At 38.6% G+C, this 27,677-nt stretch overlaps 1 protein-coding gene across 21 annotated transcripts in view; it reads left to right on the forward strand.

The window, feature by feature from the left end:
- The window catches only part of LPAR1 (lysophosphatidic acid receptor 1), a 355,096-nt gene that overhangs the window by 236,313 nt on the left and 91,106 nt on the right, over positions 1–27,677 (forward strand). For 11 of the 21 annotated variants that reach the window (XM_058694577.1, XM_058694571.1, XM_058694573.1 and 8 more), the window contains one exon: positions 26,982–27,222. The exons of the other annotated variants lie outside the window; for them this stretch is intronic. The gene's annotated coding sequence lies outside the window, so the exon portion shown is untranslated. The remainder of the gene's footprint in view (positions 1–26,981; positions 27,223–27,677) is intronic. 21 annotated transcript variants of the gene reach the window in all.

Below are 27,677 nucleotides of genomic sequence, written 5' to 3' on the forward strand. Positions count from 1 at the left end.
CAGAGTGGGGGACCACAAATCACAAATTCTTATCTGATTTAGGAATTAGAGACCTTGCTGAATATCTTCTTTAGGAGTAAAGATCAGCTCAGGTTTCATGTCTAAAAATATTATTCCTGTAAGAGTTACTGTAAAACATATTTAACATTCCATTAACTTTGGAAAAAAGTTTTAAGCATGTCCATTGTTGTTATAACAGACATTAGTGGACTATTTAGGGCTTATTCTAGTACAAGGAAAATGTACTTACCTAATTATTTGCTTACCTAGATCCTTTCCTTTATCTTCCCATTTTGATAATAGAATAACTCAGCTAGTAAAAATTTTTCAGTAAACAGATCTTAAAGAATTTAAAACTGTTCAACTCTTCTAAAAATATGTTTCTTAGTGTAAAAACACTGATTAGAATGTTCTCTAAAATGCTTAAAATGTTTCTGAAGCCAGACATTATGAAACCATTGCATTATGGCAATATTTAAATAACAAACCCACTCACGTTTGCAGTTCCCCATTTTCCATTTAATCATGTTAATTTATGGCCTGTTTCCACTATGGTCTCTTTTATGGTCTACTTCTACCTAGAGTTAACAAATGTGTTTTTGTTTCTGCTGACCATTTTCTTTAAAAAAAATTAATTAATTTTTTAATTCAAGAATAATAAACATCCAGTGTTATATTAGTTTCAAGGAGGTTGGACTTGAGGCAGTAGGGAAATGTAGGAACAGTGTTGGCATGCTAGATTGCTCTTTCAGGAAGGCGCTTCTCCACACAGCCAGGAGAAATGGTGGTAGGTGGAAGCGACTAGGATATCCTAGGGGGGATAATGAAGGCCTGAATTAAGGCAGTGATAGTGGGTTTGGAGGGAAGGAGGCAGATGTGAAAGATATGTAATAGTGGAGTCACCAAACATTCACCAAGATGGAGGAATAAGAGCGAGTAAGGAGGGCACGGGAAGTGTACGAATTTGCTAGTGCTGCCATAACAAAATACCACAGACTGCGTGGCTTAAACAATGGAAATTTTTCTCGCAATTATGGAAGCCAGAAGTTCAAGATCAAAGTGTTGGAGGGTTGGTTTCTTCTGAGGCATCTCATCTTGGCTTGCAGATGGTCACCTCCCTGTATCTTCACATCTTTCCTCTGTGTGTACATGTCTGTGTCCAAATTTCCTTTTCCTGGAAGGACACTAGTCGTATTGGATTAGGGCCCACCCTGATGACCTTATTTTAACTTAATTACCTCTTTAAAGACCCTATGTCCAAATAAGGGTAGATTTTGAGATAGTAGGATTTGGAACTTCAATGTATGGATCTTTGGGGGACACAGTTTAGCCCGTAACGGGACGGCCACCTGGTGATTCTAGTGTGCTTCCAAGTTTGAGAGGAGTGGTCTAGAGTGTGTGTGGTGGGTAAGCCAGAGAAGACACGTGCAAGAATGGTGCAGATTATTCCAGTGATGGGCTATAGGGGAGATCAGGAGGGGAAGGGCAGAATTTAAAGAGGGTTCTTGCCTGATACTGACTTCTCCATGATGGATGCAAGAGTTACGGAGAGTCTATTTGAAAGGATTAGAGGCTTAGAAGAAATTCCGTGAGAAATGAAAGAGAGCAGAGAGAAGTGGCAGCATTAATGGCTGCTGTTGGGGGCTCTGCTGAGATTAGAATACATTGATATCTTCATCTTGTCCTTAAGTTTTCTCCGTGGGACCCCTGGAGGCTGTGAATGGAAGCAGAACAGGAGTTTGGAGTTTAATCAAAATTGGGGTGTTAAAGAGCAGAAAGGAGCATAGCAGGCTGGTGTGTGGGGAGCTCAGGGGGTGGACTGTAGCATTTTGACTGGACAGGGCTGATGAGCCAGGGAATTGGAGGGGTGGGAAGCTGGGTAACTTGATCCAAGGCCAGATGTGTGATATGTAGAACAGCTGTATGGATGTCCAATTCCAGTTAGAAAGGGGGATTTTGAAGTGTCATGGGGGGAAATTCTGGGTAATGAGGGGCTAAGCAGAGAGGTCAGACTTTTGAATATGTTGAAATTGCCCTTGATAATGATTTGCTTAACGACTGAGTGTTTTGGAGGAGGGAATAGAGGGTAGGGGAGATTTACTAGATAATCTTTAAGATCCTTTCCAGCCTCATGATTTAAGAAATGTCATTTTTCTCAGTCACTATCTTCACCACCCCCCCTTCCCCCCCCCCCCCCCCGCTTTTGGTATTTTAAAATCAGAGCAATCTAGAAAGTACCCATTTGACAATTCCAGTTTTATTGATCCCCTTGTAATTGTAAATGTTTGACAGATTATGGAATCCACTAATGCCTGGTTCGTAGAGTTCACACAGGGTGAAGAAGTACATTGGTCAGAAAATGTCTCCACCAAACTGCTGGCTTTTGAGGCCTATCATGGGCAATTGTAACAGGAAAGAGAGGAGTTACTGAAATTCTTTTTAAGGTAACATTAATTGGATTCATCTTTTACCACATGGTAAGGGTCATCGTTATTACATTTACCATTTCGGGTTTGGAATTTAGCCTCTTTATTGTGGATTTGTTGGTCCTGGGCATTTTCAGATTTAGTTTTGTGGTAGGATGTTTTGTCTGCAGTCTGCATCTGTATTTGGCAGTAGAATGAAATGTAGTTTTAAAAAACCAGAACCCAAAACAACAGAAAGAATTGTATGGGCCCATTTTGTGTTCAGTGTTAGGATTTCTTCTTGATATGTAAGGAAAGAACGCACCCCTGCATATAAAAATGATTGTTGAGTTTTTTTGTTGTTGTTGCTCACGTTGCCACAAATGTGGACATCAACAACTTTGACCTGGGGAAGAATGTATTCTCGGTTGCATAAAGCTTAGTTTGCGTACAAGAAAACTTGACAAAATTCTGAGAGAGAAACGAGAGAACCTTCGCAGAAGCTACAGGCTGAATCCAAGTGGTGTTTCCTGCAACCCCTTTCTCTGTTGGGATTTCCTCTTTCTCTCCTCTTTTGGCGGGTTCCTCCAAATTGAGCAGTTCTCAGCTTTTTATCACTTATCTCCAGGGATCAAGTGTGAATAAATAATTGCTTTAGGCTGTTTATTTCCCCAAATTTAGCCCCATTTAATACTCTGCCCCTTTCCTCATTCTTCTACTACATCCCAGATACTGTTCTCCTTTTTAGGGACAACCTTGGACTGGAACTAAGAGAAGAGATTACCATTACTTGGTTCTAATCCCAAGTTAGCCATCAACTGAAACCAATTTAGATTATACTGGTCTTTTCGTTTCTGCCTTTATGGACTGCCAGGAGTTAGAGGGTGAGGGAGATTTGTGTGTGGCAAAGCCACAATAATTGAGCAATCATGGGGTAGGGCATTGGTGCTCACTCATTACTTTGCATCACAATCACCAAGAGAATGTATTTAAGATGCAAAGACCCAGGTCCCCTGACAGTGGTTCCGATTCATGCAATCTGGGAAGGATCCAGGACTTGGCATTTTTCAGAACATGTGGGCCACATGATCTTGGAGAAACAATGGATTATAGGACTTCAATTTTTATAATTCTTAGATTCATAGTAATAGCATTTTCTGAAGCTGGGCCCATTTGAAATGGCGATTCTACCAAAATGTAGACTTTATTTCATTGCAGTAAGTATGTTCTCTAAGCACCTCATATATGAAAATTAACATGAGGGCAAGTGAGAGCTTGGTTTCACCGTATTTTGGCTTGGACAGAACCATCCAGCAAGGGTTCTGTACTGTCAGTAGTTTTAGGTGCCATCCTTTGAGAATAGCTGTGTTCTGAGTGGAGAGTGAAACGGGGTTCTCTGAAGGATCTGTGAAATGCGTTGTGAAAGAGGAAAGAAAGAGAGAAAGGGATGACCTGATCACTACCTTCCTCTGCCTGCTACACCAAGTGTTTGAAGGATGAGATTCGGTGTAATTACAAAAAAGCAGCAACTACATACACCAAGAGAGAATTTCTAGTGAGTAGCCTGCCCAACGACTTCATGGCTGGCCTTGGAAGGTAGTGAGCTTCCCATCATTGGAAGTTTGCAGCAGCTACGGGAGAATGTAGATGAGATTAAAACATTGGACAAGAGGTTGTACAAGATGACCTCAGAAATTTCCTTCCAATTGGGAGATGCTATTAATTTTACACACAGCACTCTTAAAAGTTCTAGGACACTATTCAAGAATCCAAGGCTAAAGAAGACTAGGTAAACTATAGTTGGTCGATTGATTATACACACGTACACTTGTGCGCACTGATGATAAATGCCAGGCTAGTTTGGGGTTGCTTTTGAAGTTTATTATTTGCAGGTGTAGAACCTCTTAGTTTTCCCTTGTAATGTTTCTGGAAGCAAAGTGCTCTCTTGAACTGTCTTTGATGATTTGATGTTTATACATCAAGTCTGCTGTGAATTTGGAAAGCACTGCAGAATCACTCCTTGAGAGATCAGAGGAAGACTGGATAGAATAAATTAAAAGTTTTGTCCTGAGACTTTGTATTCCTGTTCTTTGGCTAGGGATCTGCTTGTAGGAAGAGAGGGGGAGTCATGACATTTTGTGTGAAGTCAACCAGGCAATGTGAGGTTTTCCTGTCATTAGCTGGTAATAACGCATATTGAAGTCTCATAAAAGTATGTTGCCTATGATAAGAATCTTTATTTCTGAATAAATTAGAGATTAAAATCTGGTTTCTAGTTCGAAGACATTACATACCAACACACAAATCGTGTATGTGATGCGGATTTTGATGTCCTTAAAGAGAAGTGATAGCTGCCATGCAGTATTAGCTTTGCCCCCTTTTCTTGCTTTCATTGGTCTTTTCTCCTTATACTGAAAGGCCCTAGTAAATGTTGACTTTTCCCCTCTAAATGCCAATAATTGTAAATTTTAATGTGTTTTAAGATAGATGGTTTTAGTTCCTGTCTTATTTTCCTGGTCCTCGTTTCCACTGCTCTGATTCCCAAGACTCAAAATTGGGGCCAGATGTGTGTCAACATTGAGAAACCCTGACTGGCCCTCTTGTTCTCTCCCTCCCCTGATATTAATGCAAGAAGGAAACGGCACCACCAGGGATAGCCACTGTTAACATTCTTCTCTTATTTCTGCCAGTCATCCCCCTGCAGATTGCTTATGAGCTCTGCGCATATTTTTGTTGTGCGCTTTAAAATTGTAACATTTAAAGGCCACGCTTTCCCATAACATTGTAAGTCTCTGCAAACAGTGTATATAAATGTGTGGATATGCCACATATTTATTTTCAATTTTGATGATTTTAAAATGGTGTTTTCTTGCACAAAGTTCTACCAGAATTCTAAGACACCTGCTTCACCTATGTATCCATATGCATGTTATTTGCATATTTTGAAACAAATGGAAATGTATAAAATGTAAACAACCCTAATAAAATAACAAATGAAAAATTTTAAAATATAAAAATCATAAATCACGCAGCAATTTAGCATCTATAGTAAAACCACTGTTAAAATACCAACTCTTTTATTCCATCTATATTGATACATATAATTTGTTTGATCATGGATTAGAAACTATAGGTAAAAATCATTCAAATTCTTACAAACTAGAAATATTAGCTGTTAGCAGTTTGGTGTGTTTCTTCATGTACTCAAATACATAAATATGTTCAGCATTATTTTAAAAAGTTTTAGTAACTTTTCTTCTTATAAAAGTGATATATAGTTCCTTGAAAAAGATAAAAGAGCATAAATAAAAATTTTTTCCACTTAAAAATAAGCATAAACTAACCATTTTAAAAACCAATTCTTCCTGGGCACCTGGGTGGCTCAGTCAGTTGAGTGTCTAACTCTTGATTTTGGCTCAGGTCATGATCCCAGGGTTGTGGGATTGAGCCCCAGTCAGGCTCTGCACTGATTATGGAGATTGCTTGAGATTTTCTCTTTCTCTGTGTTTCCCTCTACCCCTCTCTCTCATTCATGCTCTCTCTCTAAAACAAAACAAAACAAAACAAAACAAAACAAAACAAAACAAAACAAAACAAAAACTCCCAAACCCCTAGTTCTTCTAAGTATGTGCACATGTCTGTAAACCCACACTTCTTAAAAATGACCCTAGAGCATATACTGCTTTTTTTTTTTAATTTAAACATTTTTGTGTCAATAAATGCTCTGTTTTGGTGTGGATTTCTTTTTGATTTTTCTATTTCTTGAATCTGAGAATTCAAGTCTACCACCAATTCTGGGGCATTTTTGTGCATTATTTCTTTGACTAACATTTTATTCCTGTTCTGTCGGTCTTCTGGTTCTGGATGTCTATTTAAATGTTTGAAACTTTTTTGCCGTCTTTCCTACCTCTAACCTCACTTTCAAATTTCATCTGTCTGTTTCTGTCTTCCATTCTGTGTTATTTCTTTGTAGTAATGTTCCCATTTACTAACATTCCTGTTGGTTGCATTTAATCTGATATTTCATTCACTCATTGAGTTTCTAGTTTGAAATACTATGTTTTTCATTTCTAGAAACTGGATCTTTTTCAGAGTTGCATGGTCATTTTTTAATATATCACACCTTTTATATATCCTCTTTGATTGTTAAACATATGAACATTTTTATTTTATAGGTTGTATCAGATAATTCCATTATCTATAGATTTTGTAGGCCTGACTCTACTTGTTGTTTTTAATGATTCTTGTATGTGTTGGCATGCTTCCTCATGTGTTTTGTGATTTTTTAAAAATGTGATCTCATGCTTCTAGGAATTTTTTCTTTGGGAATTCTTTGAGAACTCAAAGTGAATCAGTTCGGAAAGAACTTGTATTTCCTTCTACTGGATGCCTTGAGGCTGTCGAGTCCTGTCACATCAATTTAAATGTTCAGCTTGAGCTTTCTTGAGTGGCCACGTAGATTGTGTGAATTCAAGCCCCCAGTCTATTAAAGATAAGTGTCTGGATGTAAATTCTCAGGGGGAGACTCTCTCCTATTTATATTCAAGTCTGAGACAGTCCTATTTCCTCATGCACTTCCTATGTGATGCAGGTCAGTATTTTTTTCCCCACAAGTCACCTGTGTGGGTGGGATATCCTAAGTTTTTGTAGAGGTCTTTGATCTGACTTTGATTTTTCATTTGCTTTCTGCCTGTGAATTCACCTGGGATTGGGATGTAACTGGTTACTCGGTTCAGTGTTCTTTTCACCTTCACTGATTTCCTAAAACGTTTTGGGTTTCCAAGAGTTTCATGACTTTTTTGGGCCAACTTGGCTAGGCATTTATGAAGGCAGATGTGTGTGTGTGTGTGTGTGTGTGTGTGTGTGTGTGTGTGTGATGCATATGTGTACATACTCAGCAGTTTTAGATGACTTTGTACTGGAAGGGTGTTCAGGATATTTTGTCTTCAGTATTCCTGGCAAGTAAGTCTAAAGTGGGACTTTTTAATAGTAGGACACGTTTCATCCTTCAATTATATTTTTATTTACTTAAATTATTCCCTTCCTTGGAACCATAGGGTTGCTTTCAGTTTCTCTGTTATAAACATTGTTGTTGTAATGGATGTCTACATATACATGTCTTAGCATACATCATTGATTATTTCCCCAGGATAAATATCTTGAGGCAGAATTGCTAGGTCAAAGATTATGCTTGTTTGGTTTTTGATAGATGATAGCAGAGTCCTCCTGAAGGATCAGGATAATTGTTCCATATTGAAACTCATGTTCATAGTACTCGAAAGTGCCATGCTTTATTAATACTGAGTGTTCGCTCATCATTTCTTTGAAAGGTGAATTATAACTTTTTCTTATGCTTATTGACCATTTGTATTTCTCATATAAATTTCTGTTCATGTTTATTAATTGTTTTTCTATTAGGATGGTTATTTGTAGGTTTACTTTATTTGTTTAAGCTATATATATCATATATAATTCTTTTAAAACTTTTAAAATGTCAGTGGCTTTTCATATGATCTAAAACATTTTTCCAGTGTTCATTTCCTTTTTTTTTTAATGCAAAGAAGCTTTAAATGTTTAGTCACCTTTATCAATCTTTTCTTTTATGGTTTTTGCTTTGACATTACGCTAAAATAGCCTTCTCTTTCTGTACAATTATATAAATGTTCTGTTATGTTTTAGGTCTGTTAAAACTTTATTTTTTATAGAAAATGTATTTGTTTATGTGATGTAAAGATCTATCTCTCACCGTAGGCCACTGTGAATTTTTATTCATGTCGATTTGCCTTGGTACCTGTTTGGAGGTATGAGTTGGATAAAGCCAAATTATTTGGAATTTTTTTTCATATTGAGACTGTTACTTTTGGAAATAGAATTGGCGTAATAATGGAACTGGTAATGTAGATATTTATACAGGCAATGTTAACTCCAAATTCAAAATGAAAAGAGCAGGTGAGTGTGTTGAGGAAGAAGGAATGAGCTAAGGGATGTGTTAAAGTAGATTAAGTATAATGCTTAACCACCATAGGGTCATCTTTCTACCAATTTGTGTATGTTTTTTCTTTATCTTCCTAGTGATCATTGGGAATAGAATGTTTGGGGTTGACCAGCAAGGCTCTTGTGTTGTTGGGGTTTGCAGTGATTTGAGAAAGCTGAGAGGTCTCTGTTACTAGCACATTGTTTCTTGTGTGATGACCTTTTGTGTGTATTGGGTGGTCAATAAACATTTGTTGCATGGATGAATGAATGAAGGAGATTCACTGGCTAGGAAATATAGTTAAGTTGTATTTAAATACTTTGCACTTAGGAGTAAACCAGTTCTTTAGTTCATTCTTCATTTCTCATGGCCATATGTCCTCATTCATTTTTCCTTTCATTATTCATTTCATTATTGAGGACTGTCTGTCAGGCACACTGGGCATTAGTATAGAGAGAGAATTATGGTGCTGACTTTGTCCTCAAGGAGCACAAAGTCCAGCAGCTGTGTCATAAATCAATAGAGTTTAATGTGATGACTGTTATCTTTTGTGTACAAGGTGCAGAGATGATGGCATATACAAGGCGCACCAGCTCTCTACTGGTGGTGGTGTGTGTGTGACTAAGAAGACTTCTGAGACTTGATAATGAAAGATAAAAAGGAGTTAACTTTGTGGATAGGTTGTGGAAGAGGGCATTTTAATCAGTGAAAATAGAATATGAAAAGACATAAAATAATACAGTGTTTTCTACAAACTTTAAGTGGTTTGGTTGGTAAATAACGGAGGACTTGATCATGCAAGAGGCAGAAGCCAGATTGTGGGGGATCTTGAGGAGTGTGCAGATGAATCTGAGTTTGTCTACTCCCTCCCAGTTCTTGACAATTGAAAGGATTTCCACAGTTTTTTTTTCAGATAGATCACTATGGGAGGCTAAATTGGAGAGGGGGCAGAGAAGTGAAATAAGATAGACATAGGGATTCTTGCAGTTGTCTAGGGGACATGACCTGAACTAAGTAGGTGATGGTGGGCACTGGAGAAGAGAGAATGGATTTGATCTATTGGAAAGTGTTCTCGCCAAGATTTAGTGGCATGCTCAAGGTAGGAAATAGGAAGTTGGATTTGGGATATTTTTAAATTTGAGGTCCTTAAATTACATATAGGTCAGTTGGAGTGTGGGAGGATGTTCTGGAATGAGGATGCATATTAAGGAAGCATCAGCCTGCAAATGTCTGTGGGATCCACTGGTATGAAAAAGCTGGCCTAGGAAGAGTGAGCAGAAGAAGAGTAGAAAAGGGCTGAACAAAGAACTCAGGGGTGCACCAGCATTTCCAGAGAAACAGAGGAAGAGGATCTTGCAAAGGTGCCGAGGAAGAGCTGTCAGAAAGTTGGTTAAGAATCAAGGGAGCATGGTGTCATAAGTAGGGCAAATGAAACAACAACAACAAAAATAGTGAACAACAATGTAAAATTCCTTTTCCAGTAAGGTAAGGACAGAGAAATATCCTTATTTAGAGGAAAGTGATATTTTCTCAAAATTTTGAGTGGTGAGGGCAGAAGCCATAGTGCATCATATAAGGATGCAGAAGCAATGAACACAAGCTCTTCCTTCAGTATTCTTGGCCTTAAAAAGAGAGGGTGGTGGAGGAGACAAAGGGGGAAAGAGGAAAAAGTAGTAGTTGGGCTTAAGGGAGTACTTCTCTGTTTTCTTTTTAAAATCAGAATCATGTTTTCATTGAGGGCTGGGAATGGAGGTGAGAACAAAGCTGAAGGTACAGAAGAAAGAATAAAAACGAAGCAAACTTTAGTTCAAAACTAGAGATGGCCAACTGAGGACTAGGATGGATGGGGAGAAATGTCTTGCAAAGTCAGTGTTGGCCAAAATGACTGTTACTGTCATTGGAAGATGAAGGTTTTCAAGGCATACATTTACAAATGTTTATGGGCCCAAAGAACTATGGCAGCTGCCTACTGGGTGTATGATAGAGCCTTGATTATGTCTTCATGGAGCATTTAGTTGGCTCTTTCCTTCTAAGTCTGAATTGTTGGCGTAAACTTTATTGGAATCATTAATGAGACTATGACATTACTAACAGTTTAAGAACACTGTATAAAAACAACAGTTGGCACAGCGTTCAAAGATATATTGGTTGCTACTTTTGGATTATTTTTTTGGCCTTATTCTGGTTTCTATTACATTCTTGTTTCTGTGAGCCAGGAGAACCTGAAGTACAATCAGAGGTGTTGGGGAATAATGAAGATCTGTGGCTTTCGCATCTTGCCTTCACTCCCATAAAGACCAGCTTAGTTTTGTGGTGCCTGGGTGGCTCGGTTGAGCGTCCAACTTCCGCTCAGGTCATGGGCTCATGGCTCATGAGTTCGAGCCCCTTTAAGTGTAGAGCCTGCTTCGGATCCTCTGTCTCCCTCTCTCTCTCTCTCTCAAAAATAAAGAAAGAAAAAAGAGACTGGGTTAGTTTTCATACTCTAGCTCACAGATGGCTGCCTTCAGATGGATGGTGCTCTCGGGAAGGAAGGAAGCTCCTGGTCCTACCACTTTGGATGGACACTGGGTGACTCTGCCTGTTCTGTGATTGCTGCCACCACTTTTAGTCCCTGAATCCCAAATACTAGTTCACGTCACTCCATCTCCCCGAAACAGAAGGAAGTTTTCCTTCCAGGTAGGAAAACTCTAAGGCATTCTCAGAGATGCCTTCACATTCAATGAGCGGCACTTCCCACTAAGCAAATTTTATATTAGGTTTGCCCAGAGGATAGGCTCTAGATAATTTGTGTGCCATCCTGTTTTTCTCGCTTGGGCCAGCCTTTTTCTGAAGAAGCACCTGTGAGTGTATGCTGTGAACTCTCTTCTATCTTGGAGTATTCTGGCTTGCCCACTAAACTCTAGGGATTGCGGCAGCCATAGTCTGTCCTTTTTTTTGTTGAGAATCTACTTCTGTTGTTTAAATACTTTCCTATTGATTCCATGGGGAATGGGGATTCCACTTATAAATGGGCTCCTGATGAGCTACTTGGATTTCCAGAGTTCCTGATGTAGGTATGCAAATTGGGCTTCCTGTAGCCAACACTCCATACTAAAATTTTTTTAATGTTTGTTTATTTTTGAGACAGAGAGAGAATGAGAATGAGAATAAGCAGGGGAGGGGCAGAGAGAGAGGGAGACACAGAATCCGAAGTAGGCTCCAGGCTCTGAGCTGTCAGCACAGAGCCTGACACGGGGCTCAAACTCACGAACCTTGAGATCATGACCTGAACCAAAGTCAGATGTTTAACTGACTGAGCTACCCAGGCTCACCCCGCCCCCACCAATACTTCCATATTTTAAAGAGAATTCGCACACCCCTCGTGGTTTAGACTTTGGGTAGACAAATATTTCTAGAGCCTGGCCTTTGTATTCCTCTTTTACTGACAGTTTTAATTGTGTTGTTCTATTAGCCTTGGCAGGAACAATCCTATCTGTATTTATGGCTTTATATCCTCTGGTTTATTTAACTTTGATTAGGGATAAGAGAATGCTCACCTATTTGGCTCTCAAAAGCTGATGGATATTGATTTGCATTTATTCTCACTATTCTCCTGTTGTTAGTTACCTTTGTGTGACACTTTTCTTCATTTTTAAAGATAAGTTCTTTCTGAAAAGTGTTCTGGTTTTGTTTGATTAGCTTCGACATACAATGAATATTGTCTGGTAAAATTAAATTTATTTTGCCTTAAAGTAACTACAACATATACTCCAGTATTACAGTGATTTATTGTTTGGCATGCAGAGTGAGGTGGCTTAGAAGTTCAAAATTGATTTCTCAAGGGAATTTTACAAGGACAGCATAACAGAGCAATGTGGATGAATATGTAATTGGAACCTGATTCTTTTTAAGGAATTTACTTAGGACAGCTCAGCGTTTCCATGCATTTACTTTAATGTTTTAATGTATTAATACTTTGATGTATTAAAAATGAGGAAAGACAGTGAACAGCAATAGTGGATTATGAGCTTATTATCACTAACATTCTTAATGTATACTTTGATCTAGCTAGATCTCATTCTGACTCCAGAATGACAGAACTTTCTGGAGACTACATTTTGTAGAAGAAAATAATCCTACTTCAGTTTTCATTAAAAAGTAATAAAGCTTTTTTCCACTTCACAATTCTTGTGGACAGCGTGCCAGCACTGTCCAATAGAAATGTTTGCAGTGATGGAAATGTTCTATTTTTGCACTTCTCCCCATTACGACGCATGACCATCATATCGGACGGTGCAGGCCCTGACCTTGGAATTAAAATCATCCCCTGTTATGAGCTGTACGGCTCCACTGGATTCAAAAGGCTTTGCCTTTTGGGCAGGCACAGTTGCATGCTCAGGCATGAGAGTATGGTTGGGTGAGTGGTTCGGGACGTGGTGGACTGTAGCCTTGCCTCTCCTCTAGCCACACACCCTTCTGCAGTGAGCAAATGGCACCATTGGTGAGGATGGTTCCCCTGATTACCTCCAGAAGCTCTGTCCCTTAACTGCTGAAATGGAAGAAAATCCTGGCCCCATACCCCAAAGAAGTCTCCCCGCTCAAAGTGGGGCCCATTCTTTCCCAAGTTATAAATCAATACTAAGAGACTTGGCTACGTGTAGTAATAGACAAGGAGATTCTTCATGTTAGAATTCTTCTTGTACTCAGATCTCTTTAGAACAGCCTTGGGTTTGGGGCGCCTGGGTGGCGCAGTCGGTTAAGCGTCCGACTTCAGCCAGGTCACGATCTCGCGGTCCGTGAGTTCGAGCCCCGCGTCAGGCTCTGGGCTGATGGCTCGGAGCCTGGAGCCTGTTTCCGATTCTGTGTCTCCCTCTCTCTCTGCCCCTCCCCCGTTCATGCTCTGTCTCTTTCTGTCCCAAAAATAAATAAAAAACGTTGAAAAAAAAATTTTTTAAAAAAAGAACAGCCTTGGGTTCTCTCACATTCAGGAGGCCATGAACCTGCCAATAGATTCTTTATTGTGCTCGCTGACTTACGAAAAAAGTTCTTTCCACAGACTTAGAATTACCAAAAGTGATGGGAGAAAGGGGAAATATGGATTGCTACCTGGTTGTTTCAGGAAGAAAAGCTGCACAGTACAGGGCTGTTCCCCGTTCTCTTTGGAACCCACTCTTTGTGCTGGAATAGGAGGTAGAGTGGAGGATGTCTGAACCTTCTCACTTCTAGTTGTTCTTTTTCAGCAAAGCATTCACTGGACGTTGACTGCTTTTAACTTACTCCACCTTCACTGTACTTAATAGATATCACTCCCAGGATGATTATTATTATTATTATTATTATTATTAATGGGAGGCTGTTATCCTTGGTTTCAGAGCCATGTTGAATTTTTGCTTGTCTTTTTTTTTTTTATTTTTTTTTTTTTAATTTTTTTTCAACGTTTTTTATTTATTTTTGGGACAGAGAGAGACAGAGCATGAACGGGGAAGGGGCAGAGAGAGAGGGAGACACACAGAATTGGAAACAGGCTCCAGGCTCCGAGCCATCAGCCCAGAGCCTGACGCGGGGCTCGAACTCACAGACCGCGAGATCGTGACCTGGCTGAAGTCGGACGCTTAACCGACTGCGCCACCCAGGCGCCCCTTTTGCTTGTCTTTATGTGCATTTTAACTGGAAATTGGGTGGGGACATATCAAGGAATTTGGGCTGATGTCATCTTCATTCAGAAGTCAGTTTATGACCACTTGCACAATTTATTGATTTAACCAAAGCTTTTGATCCCAGTGAAATGGTTCTTGAGTTGAACTGACCGATATCAAAGATTTTAGACTTCAGTGTTTAAGAGGATGGATAACAACCACCTTGAGAAGCATGTAGTATATAGGAATTTTCTTTTGACAGATCAAATTCCATTTCCAAGTGATATAAAACCTATCTGTGTCCACATCCCTCTGCCTTTTTAAAAAATTTATAATCAATAACTTAAAAACCTTTGTATGAACCAGATATTTCTTTACAGTGGAGGCATGGTAAGGTCTCACGCTCATGAACAGGAAATGAATTTACGAAGCCTCAAACCTGTTGGCTGATCTTTCCTTTTAGGAGAGCGTGCTGTTGACTTTGTCCATGTGAAAGCTGTTGGTTTTGGCATGCACCTTTCACCATTCAGATGGACAGCATTAAATTGCTTTATTCCACAGGTCATTTCATATAATGGTGTGGTGTGTACATTTTTAGCTCTCTTATTCTTGTGGACACACACTGGGATTGAGTCCTCAAAAATAACACGTTCTTAGCAGCTTCACTGAATATGTTTTGTTAATGTTCAGGATTTATAAATGGTAACACCTGCACTCAGATCTTTTCATCAGTGGTCTGTGGAGTTTCAATTAGTCTTTATTGAAATAATTCAAAAGGTTCTTCCTAAGAAAATTTCTGGAAGTCCTCATAATTGAATAGGTAAAGTAGTCTTCATTTTTTTTTCCCTTTTTTAAATTTAAATTTTAGTTCACATACAGAGCGATACTGGTTTCAGGAGTAGAATTCAGTGATTCATCACAAGTGCTGTCTTTAGTACATCACCCATCTAGTTCATCCCCCACCCACCTCCCTCCTACAACCCATAGTTTGTTCTCTATTATTAAGGGTCTCTTGTGGTCTGTATCCCCTCTCTTCCCTTTTTTTTCCTTCCCTTCCCATGTGTTCATCTGCTTTGTTTCTTAAATCCCACATATGAGTGAAATAATATATTTATCTTTCTCTGATTGACTTATTTCACTTAGGATAATACATTCTAGTTCCTTCCACATTGCAAATGGCAAGATTTCATTATTTTTGATGGCTGAGTAATATTCCATTGTAGATATATAACCACATCTTTTTTTTTTTTAATGTTTATTTATTTATTTTGAGAGAGAGATAGAGAGTGAGAAGGAGGGGCAGAGCAAGAGGGAGACAGAATCCCGAGCAGGCTCCTCACCGGCAGCGAGGAGCCCGATGCAGGGCTCGAACCCACAAACCGTGATATCATGACCTGAGCCAAAATCAAGAGTCAGATGCTTAACTGACTAAGCCACCCAGGTGCCCCAATATAACCACATCTTCTTTATCCATTCATTAGTCGATGAACATTTGGGCTCTCTCCATAGTTTGGCTGTTGTTGATAATGCTGCTATAAACACTGGGGTGTATGTACCCCTTCAAGTCTGTATTTTTGTATCCTTTGTGTAAATACCTAATAGTGCAATTGCTGGATCATAGAGTAGTTCTATTTTTAGTTTCTTGAGGAACCTCCATATTGTTCTCCAGAGTGACTACACCAGTTTGCATTCCCACCAACAGTGAAAAAAGGTTCCCCTTTCTCCAAATCTTCACAAACACCTGTCCTTTCTTATGTTGTTAATTTTAGCCATTCTGACAGGTGTGAGGTGGTATCTAATTGTGGTTTTGATTTGTATTTCCCAGATGATGAGTGATGTTGAGCATCTTTTCATGTGTCTGTTAACCATCTGGATGTCTTCTTTGGAAAGTGTCTATTCATGTCTTCTGTCCATTTCTTAACTGGGTTATTTCTCTTTTGGGTGCTGAGTTTGATAAGTTCTTTATAGATTTTAGATACTAACCCTTTATTCGATATGTCATTTGCAGATATCCTCTCCCATTCTTTCAGTTGCATTTTAGTTTTGCTGATTGTTCCCTTTGCAGTGCAGAAGCTTTTTACCATGGTGCGGTCCCAGTAGTTCATGTTTGCTTTTGCTTCCCTTGCCTTCAGTGACGTGTCTTAGTAAGAAGTTGCTGCAGCTGAGGTCAGAGGTTGTTGCCTGTCTTCTCCTGTAGGATTTTGATGGTTTTCTGTCTCACATTGAGGTCTTTCATTCATTTTGAGTTTAGTTTTGTGTATGATGTAAGAAAGTGGTCCAGTTTCATTCTTCTGCATGTTGCCATCCAGTTTTCCCAGCACCGTTTGTTGAAAAGACCATCTTTCTTCCATTGGATATTCTTTCCTTCTTTGTTGAAGGTTAGTTCACTATATAGTTGTGGATCCATTTCTGGATTTTCTGTTCTGTTCCATTGATCTAGGTGTCTGTAATTGTGCTGGTATCATACTGTCTTGATGACTGCAGCTTTGTAATATAGCTTGAAATCTGGAATTGTGATGCCTCCAGCTTTGCTTTTTTTTTTTTTTTTTTTTTTTTGAAGGATTTATTTGGCTATTACTGGGTCTTTTGTGGTTCCATACTTATTTTAGGATTGTTTGTTCTACCTTTGTGAAAAATGTTGGTGGTATTTTGATAGGGAGTGCATTAAACGTGTAGATTGCTTTGGGTAGTATAGATATTTTAACAATGTTTTTTCTTCCAATCCACAAGGATGGAATGTTTTCCATTTCTTTGTGTCCTCTTCAATTTCTTTCATAAGTGTACTATAGTTTTCAGAGTATAGATCTTTTACCTGTTTAGTTAGGTTTATTCCCAGGTGTCTTATTGTTTTGGGGAGTGATTCATTGATTTCTTTTTCTGCTGCTTCGTTATTTGTGTATAGAAAAGCATCATATTTCTGCACATTGATTTTTATATTCTGCAACTTTGCTGAATTCATGTATTCTGGCAATTTTTTGGTAGAGTCTTTCAGATTTTCTACATATCTTGTCATCTGCAAATAGTGGAAGTTTGATTTCTTCCTTGCCAGTTTGCATACCTTTTATTTCTTTTTGTTGTCTGATTGCTGAGGCTAAGACTTCCAGTACTGTGTTAAATGGTAATGGTGAGAGTGGACATCCTTGTCTTATTCCTGGGGAATGAATAGGGGAAAGGCTGTCAGTTTTTCTCCATTAAGGATGATATTAGCTGTGGTTCTTTCATATATGACCTTTATGATGTTCCATCTATCCTTACTTTGTTGAGGGTTTTTTTTTTTTTTTATCAAGAATGCATTCTGTGTTTTGTCAAATGCTTTTTTTTTGCACTCATTGACAAGATCATATGGTTCTTATCCTTTCTTTTATTAATGTGATATATCACGTTGACTGATTTGTAAATATTGAACCCAGGAATAAAATTTGTAAATACTGGAGCCCAGGAATAAATCCCACTTGATCATGGTGAATAATTCTTTTCATGTACTGTTGGATTGAATTTGTTAATATCTTGTTGAGAATTTTTGCATCTATGTTCATCAGGGATATTTGCCTGTAATTCTCCTTTTTAGTGGGTCTTTGTTTGATTTTGGAATCAAGGGAATGCTGGCAAGTAGTCCTCAGTTTGGATTACAGTGTAACTTATTTTAGTTTTTTTAAAGAAAAGACCAAATTTGCTTTTTATGCCTAGTATCATGAGCCTGTTTTTTTAATCAATAGCTCTGAACACTTATACTTCAGACACTGGTTTACCAGAGACTGGAGTCCTAAGTTATCTACTTTCTAGTTGTATCAAAGACCCGTTGAGGTAACTAATATATTAAAAGAACAGTTCAGTGAGTGATTCTCAAAGTGGAGTCCCTGGTGCAGCCCCACCAGCATCACTTGAGAATGTGTTACTAAGTGCAAATCGTTGCCCCATCCCAGATCTGCTGAATAAGAAACTCAGTAGGTTGGTGCTCAGCCATCTGGTGTTTGAACAAACCCTCCAATGAAATCTGAATGTTGCATACGTAGTTTGAGAACCACTAGTCTAATACAGTAGTTAACACATCTGGCTTTCAACCTAGGCTCACTTTAGGCACTTGTTAAAATACGGATTCTTGGTTCACATCCACACAGAATCTGATTCAGTAAGCCTCAGGTAGGGCCCAGGAATCAGTGTTTTTATATTCTGTGGCAAAGCCTGCTTTGGGAACCTCTGCTCTCACCTTGTATCATATTAGATCGCTCAGTAGTATACATGTAGAATATAATGCATTGTCTGTAAAGACAAATGTCTTTATAGAACTCTGATTTAAGACAGTGGCTTGTAATCAGAGATTTACTTCAGAATTACTTAAGAGGACTTTAAAAATTTAGGTGACTGGAGTCTACTAAAAAGCTCTGGTTAGGGGTGAGGAGAGGTGTTCATTCTTGTGTATGTTCCGGGCTTAAGATTCTCGGCCCTCTGAGAACCATGGATTTTTAAAAACAATTTTATTTATTTTTTATTAAGTTTAAAATTTTAATTCCGGTATAGTTAACATACATTGTGATACTAGTTTCGGGTGTACAATATAGTGATTCAGCAATTCTCTGCATAACTCGGTGGTCATCGTGGTAAGTGTACTCTTAATCCTCTCCACCTAGGTCACTTACTCCCCCACCTGCCTCCCCTTTGGTGACTAGCTTGTTCTCTATAGTTAGGAGCCTGTTTGCTGATTGTCTCTCTCTCCCTTTTTCTCGTTTGTTTCCTAAATTCCACATGTGAATGAAATCATATTTGTCTTTCTCTGACTTATTTTTAAAAAAAAATATATTTAAAATTTATTTATTTATCGAGAGAGAGAGAGAGAGAGAGAGAGAGAGAGAAAGAGAGAGAGAGAGAAAATCCCAAGCAGGCTCCATACTGTCAGCACAGAGCCCGACGTGGGGTTCCATCCCACCAACCGTGAGATCATGACCTGAGCCAGAATCAAGAGTTGGACACTTAACCGACTGAGCCACCCAGGTGCCCTGATGCCCCAGCTTTATTGAGCTATTATCAACCTATAACGTTATCTAAGTTTAGGATATACAACATAATGATTTGCAACTTTATGTTGAAAAATGATTACCGTAATAAGGTTAGTTAACATAACCATTATCTCACATAATTACCTTTTTTTTTGTTTTTGGTAGTCATAACATTTAAGATCCACTCTCTTAATGACTTTCAAGTGTATAATACAGAATGTTAGTTATAGTCCTCTGTACAGATCCCCAGAGCTTAGTCATTTTATAGCTGGAATTTTGTACCCTTTGACCTACACCTCCCCATTTCCCTCACTCTCTGGCCTTGGCAACCCCCATTCAACTCACTATTTCTATGAGTTCACTGTTTTAGATTTTACATGTAAGTGAGGGCATACAATATTTGTCTTTCCCTGTCTGACATACATCACTTAGTATAATGCCTTCAGGGTCTATCAGAGTCACCAAAGGCAGAATTTCCCCTTTTTATGGCTGAATAATATGCCATTGTACATATATACAACACATTTCCTTTAGCCTTTCGTCTGTCCATGGATAGTTAGGTTGTTTCCATGTCTTGGCTATTGTTAATGTTGCCATAAAAATGGCAGTGCATATATTTCTTTGAGATCGTGATTTTATTTCCTTTAGATATAAGCCCTGAAGTGGTATTGCTAGATCATATGGTATTTCTATTTTTAATTGAGTAACCTCCATACTGTTTTCCACAGTGACTGTACCAATTTATATTCCCACCAAGAGTGCACAAGGGTTCCTTTTTCTCCACTGCCTCTTGTCTTTCTGACAATAACTATTCTGTAGGCATGAGCTGGTATCTCATTGTGGTTTTGATCTGCATTTCCCTGATGATGAGTGCTGTTGAGCATCTTTTCAGGTATTCATTGGCCATTTGTGTGTCTTTGGAAAAATGTCTATTCAAGTCCTTTTTTTTTTTTCAAGTCCTGTTTTTAAAATCACATTTTTTGTTTTGTCATTGAGTTGTATGAGTTCCTTATATATTTTAGATATTATTCCCTTATCAGATGTATGCTTTCCAATTATTTTTTTGTAGGTGCCTTTTCATTTTGCTGCTTGTTTCTTTTGCTGTGCAGGAATTTCTTAGTTTGAGGTAGTCCCACTTGTTTATTTTTGCTTTTATTGTTTGTGCTTTGGTATCATATCCAAAAATTTGTTGCCAAGACCAATTTCAAGGAGCTTTTCCCTTATGTTTTTTTTTTGTCTAGTGCTTTTACAGTTTTGTCTTCTATTTAAGTCTCTAATTCATTTTGAGTTAATTTTTGTGAGTAGTATAAGACAAGGGTACAGTTTTATTCTTATTTTTGTATGTGGATGTCCAAATTTCTTAGCACCAAATTTCTTAGTTGAAAAGACTATCCTTGCTCCCACTGTGTATTCTTAGATTCCTTGTCGTATATTAACTGATCATAATTAATCATTAATTGTGGTCTTATTTCTCAAGCCTTAATTCTGTGTCAGTTGCTTATGTGTTTGTTTTTATGTGTTATTATTTTGATTACTGCAGCTTGTAATAAAGTTTGAAATCAGGAATTATGTGCCTCTGTTTATTGTTCTTTCTCAGGACTGCTATGGCTATTTGGGTCTTTTGTGGTTCCATATGAACTTTAGAATTTTTTTCTATTGCTTCGAAAAATGCTATAGTAATATTGATAGAGAATGCACTGAATTGTTAGATGGCTTTTGGTAGTGTGGACATTTTAATAATATTTATCCTTATCCTCAAACACAGGATATCTTTAATTTGTGTCTTCCAGTTTTTTTTCGCCAGTCTTCTAATTTTCAGCATGTATTTGCTGCCTTCGTCAAATAATAATTCTTAAGCATTTTGTTGTTTTTGATGCCATTATAAGTGGGGTTGTTTTCTTTGTTTTTTTTGAGGCAGTTGGTTGTTCATATGTAGAGACAAACGATTTTTGTTTACTCATTTTATATCCTGCAACTTTACTGAATTTATTCTAACAGATTTTTGGTGGAGTCGTTCAGATTTTCTGTGTATAAGTTTACATCATCTGCAAATAGAGACAACTTTCCTTCCTTTCTGACTTGGATGCCTTTTGTCTTTTTGCCTAATTGCCTTAATTAGAACTTCCAGTACTATATATAGGAGTGGTGAGAGTGGGCATCCTTGCCTTGTTCCTTATCTTAGTGAGGAAACTTTCAACCTTTCATTGTCAAGCATAATAATGTTAGTTGTGGGTTTGTCATACGTGGACTTTATTATTTTGAGGTGTGTTCCTTCTATTCCCAATTTGTTGAGAGTTTTTGTTATGAACAGATGTAGATTTTGTCAAATTCTTTTTCTGCATCTGTTGAGAGGATCATTTTTATCCTTTATAAATGTGGTTGTATGATGCTTACTGATTTGTGGACATTGAACCCTCCTTGCATCCCAGTGTTAAATCCCACTTGATCATGGTGTATGATCCTTTTAATGTGCTGTTGAATTGGGTTTGCTAACATTTTGAGAATTTTTTCACCTGTGTTTATCAGGGATATTGGCTTATGTGCTTTTGTAGTGTCCTTACATGGCTTTGGTATCTGGGTAATGTTGGCCTTGTAAGATGAGTTTGGGAGTACAGTTTTTTTGGAAGTGTTTGGGAAGGATTGGCACTCATTCTTTTCTCAGTGTTTGGTAGAATTCATCAGCAAAACTATCTAGTCCTGGCCTTTTCTTTGTAGGGAGGTTTTTGATTACTGTTGCTATTTCCTTGCTCACGTTGGGTCTGCTCAAATTTTCTATTTCTTTATGATTCCGTCTTGGTAGGTTGCATGTTTCTAGGAATACATCTGTTTCTTCTAGATTGTCCAATTTGTTGGCATATAATCATTCAAACTTATGACTCCTGTTCTTATAGAACCTTCTGCAAGCTGGATGAAACTCGTTTGGAGATGGATAGGGTCCAGAAACTATGTAAGTGATGGAATATCTGCCCTTTGCTTTGAAATAAGCTCATCTGGAGAACCTCTCCCAGCTCTGGGTCCCTGTCTCCTTTGTATTTTCCTGCATATAGTGGGTGTACTACAATTGTCAGTATCCTGGTTGTAGAAGAGTTAATGTTTTCCATTACCAGGCACTGACATAGGCAGTAGGGGAAATCTGGTTCATTTTGTTTCAAAATACACCATACCTCAAATAAGTACAAACAGCTGCAATGCGGGATTGGGGCCAGAAGAAATCAGTGTGGTGCTACAGACTCCAGCTGAGAGGAGTTCATGTAACATGGATCTGAGATCAGGCTCCAAAACGAAACCATCAGGCCCCAGCAGGAGAAGAGTCCTTGCTTGTCATCCCGGTCGCCTCCACAGCCACCACTTGAACAGGGATGGCTCTTGAGAGAGGTGACCGTTTCCTCTTCCCTCTGGAGCCGCTCCTTTGCCGTGGACTGAGCACACCACACTCAGTTTCCGGGAGCCCAGAACCACAGTAGGGTAAAATGAAGAAATCTTGGAACACAAAGGATTTATAGCTATGCCTGCTTATTTTATCTCCATGACTTGGCTGAAAACAGCAACCACACTAACCCCGGCCCTACAGCACACTCCTTCCTTTTTAAGCCCCAGGAAATTCTTGGTCAGGTAGAAACTGCAGCCGCCGAGTCTGGTTGGTTGTTTTTCCTTCTCCCAGATTTTTCAGGTAACATCAGTTTAGCAAAACCGTTTTTCTTTTTCTGCTTCCTTTTATACCAGAATTCTCTTTTAAATTTTATGCTGCTCTCTCTTCTCTTTGGCTTAGCCATACAATACCTTTCTACATTAATGAGACTTGTTCTGAATGACACTCTCCATTCTTTACATATTTGGATTTCCCCCTGTGATGTTTCTGGACAAGTAGGACAGCATTTTTCAGGCTGATGGTTAGATGGTCAGAAGTCTTTCAAGTGGTATCTCACAGCTGTTTTTAGGTCTCCAGCTGGTTTTTAGGTCACATCTCAGGCATTGGGGTTTTGCGGCTACTTTGTGGTTTTATTATCTCGTTGCAGTTTATGAAAAAGGCTTCTTTTCCTTTCCATTTTCTGCTGCTTTCGTGATAAACAGCTTCACAAATAATTTTTTAAAGATATCCACTGTCACATTTAAAACCCTTTCATAAAAGGACAAGAGTTAGGGAGGGGCCCTTTTTTGTTTGTTTGTTTTCATAGTTACTAAATCATGGTGAACTGAGCAGGACCATTTAATTCCCTTTGCTTCACATTCCTGATTTCTTCAACAGAGATGATAATACTTGAAATGTTACTCATGAAATTGTATTAATGAACGAGGCCAGCGTTTCCTCACTGACCTCTCAAGTTGGCAGAAACACCTTCGTGAATTCTCAGGAAAGGAAGGTATTTACATATCCTCAGCCCAGCTGGGAATAATTCACGCTGTAGCACAATAGCAGTGTTCTCGAGGTTTCCCTCTATACTTACTGTTCTAAAGAAGTCTGTTTTAAAGAGATATTGCCAGGAGGGACTTCGCTGAGGGAAAGTGGTGTATGTGGAGGGCAGGAAAGGAAATTAAATTAAGCGCCTCATTTTTCCCATGGCAAAGTAGATAACTAGTATTGTATTCAACGGCCTTTATTTTTTTCCCCTCCTCAAAACTTTGGGCAGGATGTCTAAGTCTAGACTTAGGACGTACAGGGTTTTTTTGGTTTTTTTTTTTTTCCCTTCCTTTTCCCCAAAGGTAACTTACCTCTAGTTTAATTAGAAATTAGTGAAGGAAACTAGGTTTCTTATTTGGCTCTTGGAAATTCGAAAATAAATAACACGTTCGTATTTTTGAATAGCACGTTGTGGGCCAAACAGCATCTGGAAGCGATTATTCTTGCTGGTAGGCAGAAGAAATTTCATAATCCACCATCTTCAAAGAACGTGGTCCCTTGTCACATTTTCCCTATATCCTGGACACAGAAGACGTCTTAAGGCCACATTGCTGGGATATCTGCCTGTTTCTTTGTTTTGTGTTGCATGTAAATGTATCTCTTTGATACTATAACTTCTTTCGCTTTGAAAATAAAGCAAAGCTTGGTGGTATGATGCTGCCTGCACTGTTTGCTGTGGTCCAGACTTCTCCTTTTTCAAAAGACCTATTTGACTTTTGGCAACGTGCCTCTTCTACTCAGCCATTTGTCTGAGACGTCTTTTCCTGTCTTCTCTAAAATCAGGCGCATGTGTGTCTGGGGTAGTCATGTAATTTGTAACAATGACTCCTGACCAGATTAAATTTTGAAAAATTCAATTTCTTCTCGGGCGTGTCTATTTGTATGTTAAACGGTGACACAGGAACACTTCCTTCCAATTAAACACATTTTCTTTTCTATGGCGGGGCTTCTGCTGCTCCTGCTTCCCCCACCTCCCCCCTACCTCCCTTTCAGACTTACAGAAAAGTTGCAAATAGAGTACAGAAGTACGAAGGGAACTTTTATCTCACTGAGTCAGTTAAGAGTGAATTGCTGACATGATGCCTTAACACCTCAAATACTTTATATTTCCCTGCATACAAAGATGTTCTTCATGTAGTCACAAAACCACCATCAAAATTAGGAAACGAACATCATCATTATCATTATATGTCAGCTGATTTTCAGATCGCTCCGAATTTTCCCCAGGTTGTCTCAATAAGATCCTTTAAAGCAAAGGATCCAATCCTGAATCTTGGTTTGTATTAGTTTCTCATGTCTCTTTTTCGTGTCCTTTAACATGGGAACAGTTTCTTGGTGTTTTTCCCCCTTTTGTGACCTGATCTTTTAGAGGTTACAGGAAAGTTATTTTGTAGCATGTCGCTTGGGTTGGGTTGGACCCGTGTATCCTTCTGATTAGGTTCAGATTTTGAAACTTGGACAGGAGTGTCACAGAAGTGATGCTCTGTTCTTCCTATCGGGTCCTGTGAGGCGGCACATGTCAATTTATTTCAATTTCCCGTGATGTTCACTTTGATGACTTGATTAAGGTGGTGTCTTCCAGACTTCTCCACTACAAAGTTATGGATTTTCCTTTGTAATTAATGAGAATCTTGTGGGAAAGTTTTTGGGTCTATGTCAATATCTCATTTCTTGCCAATCCTCTATTAGTTTATTTATATTAAAATGAACTCATTATTTCTATTTTATTTAAAAGGTTATAAATTTAACCTTTAAAGGGTTATAAATCTGTTATTGTCATTTATTTTGAAGCTTAAAATTTTTATTTTGGGTCGGAAGGGTGCCCTTCAAGCAAATTTCCTTGTTCTTTTAACATGTGCCCATAATTCTTTGAGTGCTGTCTTATTTTCTGGCAAAACAGGATATTCTGAGTGATCAGTACCACCTCAGGGCTTAATAAATATATATGTATTATCTTTGTATGCTTTTCAAAATGGGAGGATATATAGATATATAATTTCAATACAATTTAATTTTTATGGTATAAAAATTGTATACATTTTTATCATATAAAGTTAAATCGTATGTAAACATTGTTTTCGTAACTTGATTGGCAAGTATTGTAGTACTGAGTGTTTAGATTGTTTCTGAAATTTGCCATTCGTATATGATAGTCCATTAAGTATCCTTGTAGCAAAATCTTTGCCCTTAGTATTAATTCTTTACACGGTATAAATTCCTAGATGCCCCCATTGACAGTAACTTTTGCTGTTACAAACTGTTATTCTGGGCGGAATCAATTTTCTTATCATAGCCATAGACTTGTATATTCTGGCCAGCTATTTGGATACTTTGCCCCCTCTCCGATTTACACTCTTTTCTTCCCTTTTTCCCTTCCCCTCACCTCCACTAATATGAATATGTATGCTCCCATTCCTTCTAAGCCTTTTGGGAATTCTGATTTTAGAAACATGCACTTGCTCTTAGAAGAAAATATCTTCTGCCTCCTCCATTGGCTGTATTTTGTGGAGTCCAGCTTGGCCCGAAGCTTGGTTATAGAGGTTGTAATTCTCCTTGTCTTGAAACTTACATACTGTGAATACTCCAGCTTGGCGCAGAGGCTCTCTCCTGAAACATTCCTCAGTAAAATTTATCTGTGCTATGCTTCAGGGTATTTCCTCCCTTGGATGCAGATCCTAAATCCCATTAGTCTTTGCACTAGTGTGGATGTTCTATACAAATGACTGAGGGTCCTGGTGTGAGATAGCAAGACCAAGAGCTTAGACATTGTGGGCGTTGGGCTGTGGAAAGAAACAGGGTAGCAATAAGTCTGTCCCTTATCCAGGGCACCTGGGTGGCTCAGTCGGTTGAGCGTCTGACTTCAGCTCAGGTCACGATCTCACGGACCGTGAGTTCGAGCCCCGTGTCGGGCTCTGGGCTGATGGCTCAGAGCCTGGAGCCTGCTTCCAGTTCTGTGTCTCCCTCTCTCTCTGCCCCTCCCCCGTTCATGCTCTGTCTCTCTCTGTCTCAAAAATAAATAAACGTTAAAAAAAAAAAATTTAAGTCTGTCCCTTATCCAAAGACAAATTTGTCCTACCTCTCAAGAGGATTTTCTTAGTCTTTTTAGTTGACTTTTCTTCCTTCATTTCCATCCCTTCTCTCCCTGCTCTCTCGTGATTGAACACGCTCACTTACCATTTTTCTCTAACTCTGAAGTCTGTAATTCTAGCCCATTCCTGATCCACTATTACTAAACTACCCCCCCTCCCCCATTTTCCAAGAATAGGACACAAACTAGCTTGAGTTTGAGACTATATAGAGTATGGCCAACACATCTCTCGCCTTAGTAGTGACAACGATTCTGAGATTTTTCTGCCAATTGTGTTCTGACAATTCCTGGTTCTTTTGACACATTTCAGGATAGTGTCCCTCCCAGTCAAGAACACTGTTCACAAGTGAAAACTGTATGCCACTATATAGCATTTGAAATCAGCACGGTGCGTTTTTTTAAATAATTTTGGGCCAGTCTCTTCAATCTGTAGAATACTGGACTCTGAACTGATAAGATCCATGTAAAATAGGGCGATTGTGATGCTTTTGTTTCTCCTCCTGCAGGCAGCGTGTATTCCTTCCTTGGAATGCGTCAGCTGAGTGCCATATGGAAAGAATGATAGACTTTTAGGCCAAATGTAGAATGAAAGGTCTGATTGAAAAGCTGGAGAAGCAAATGGAAAAACTGATCCTATATGTAGGAAAAGACTTCAGAACACGAAATATATTGTCTTCAGTGAATATATTGAAGCAAGATCTTGGGCCTGATACTTTGAAGAGGAGAGGAGAGTTTCTGCTGCCACAGGTAGAGATGTATTTTAAAACAAAACGTGAGGAAATGATTTGGTTTCTCAAGTGCTTTTCTGATTTCTTTGTTCTAACTCTGCATGCGAAGCAGATGGACTGAGAGTGATCACAGCTTTCTTCGTCCCAGCTGGACCATTTGCCTCACTGGTTTTATGGGAAGCAGTGGTAAGGATAGAAAGTTCAGATAAAAAACATAGCATGGCCCCATAGGCACCCTTTATAGGCGTTTTGAGGCTGAAATTCTCCTTTTATTGACTTTAGAAATAAGACAGTATTGATTGACTCTCAAAAGGTGAAGAATGTTTTCCTTTTTCTTGTGATTTTCTGGAGTTTTTTATTATGGTTTATATGCATTTCAGTTTATATTCATTCCAGTTTATATGCCTTTCAGTTATGTAGCTTTTCTTTTAATAGTTTTAATAACTCCATTTTTTTTTTTTTTTTTTTTTTTTT

This window comes from Neofelis nebulosa, chromosome 12, assembly GCF_028018385.1.
Source record: "Neofelis nebulosa isolate mNeoNeb1 chromosome 12, mNeoNeb1.pri, whole genome shotgun sequence".
NCBI lineage: Eukaryota > Metazoa > Chordata > Mammalia > Carnivora > Felidae > Neofelis > Neofelis nebulosa.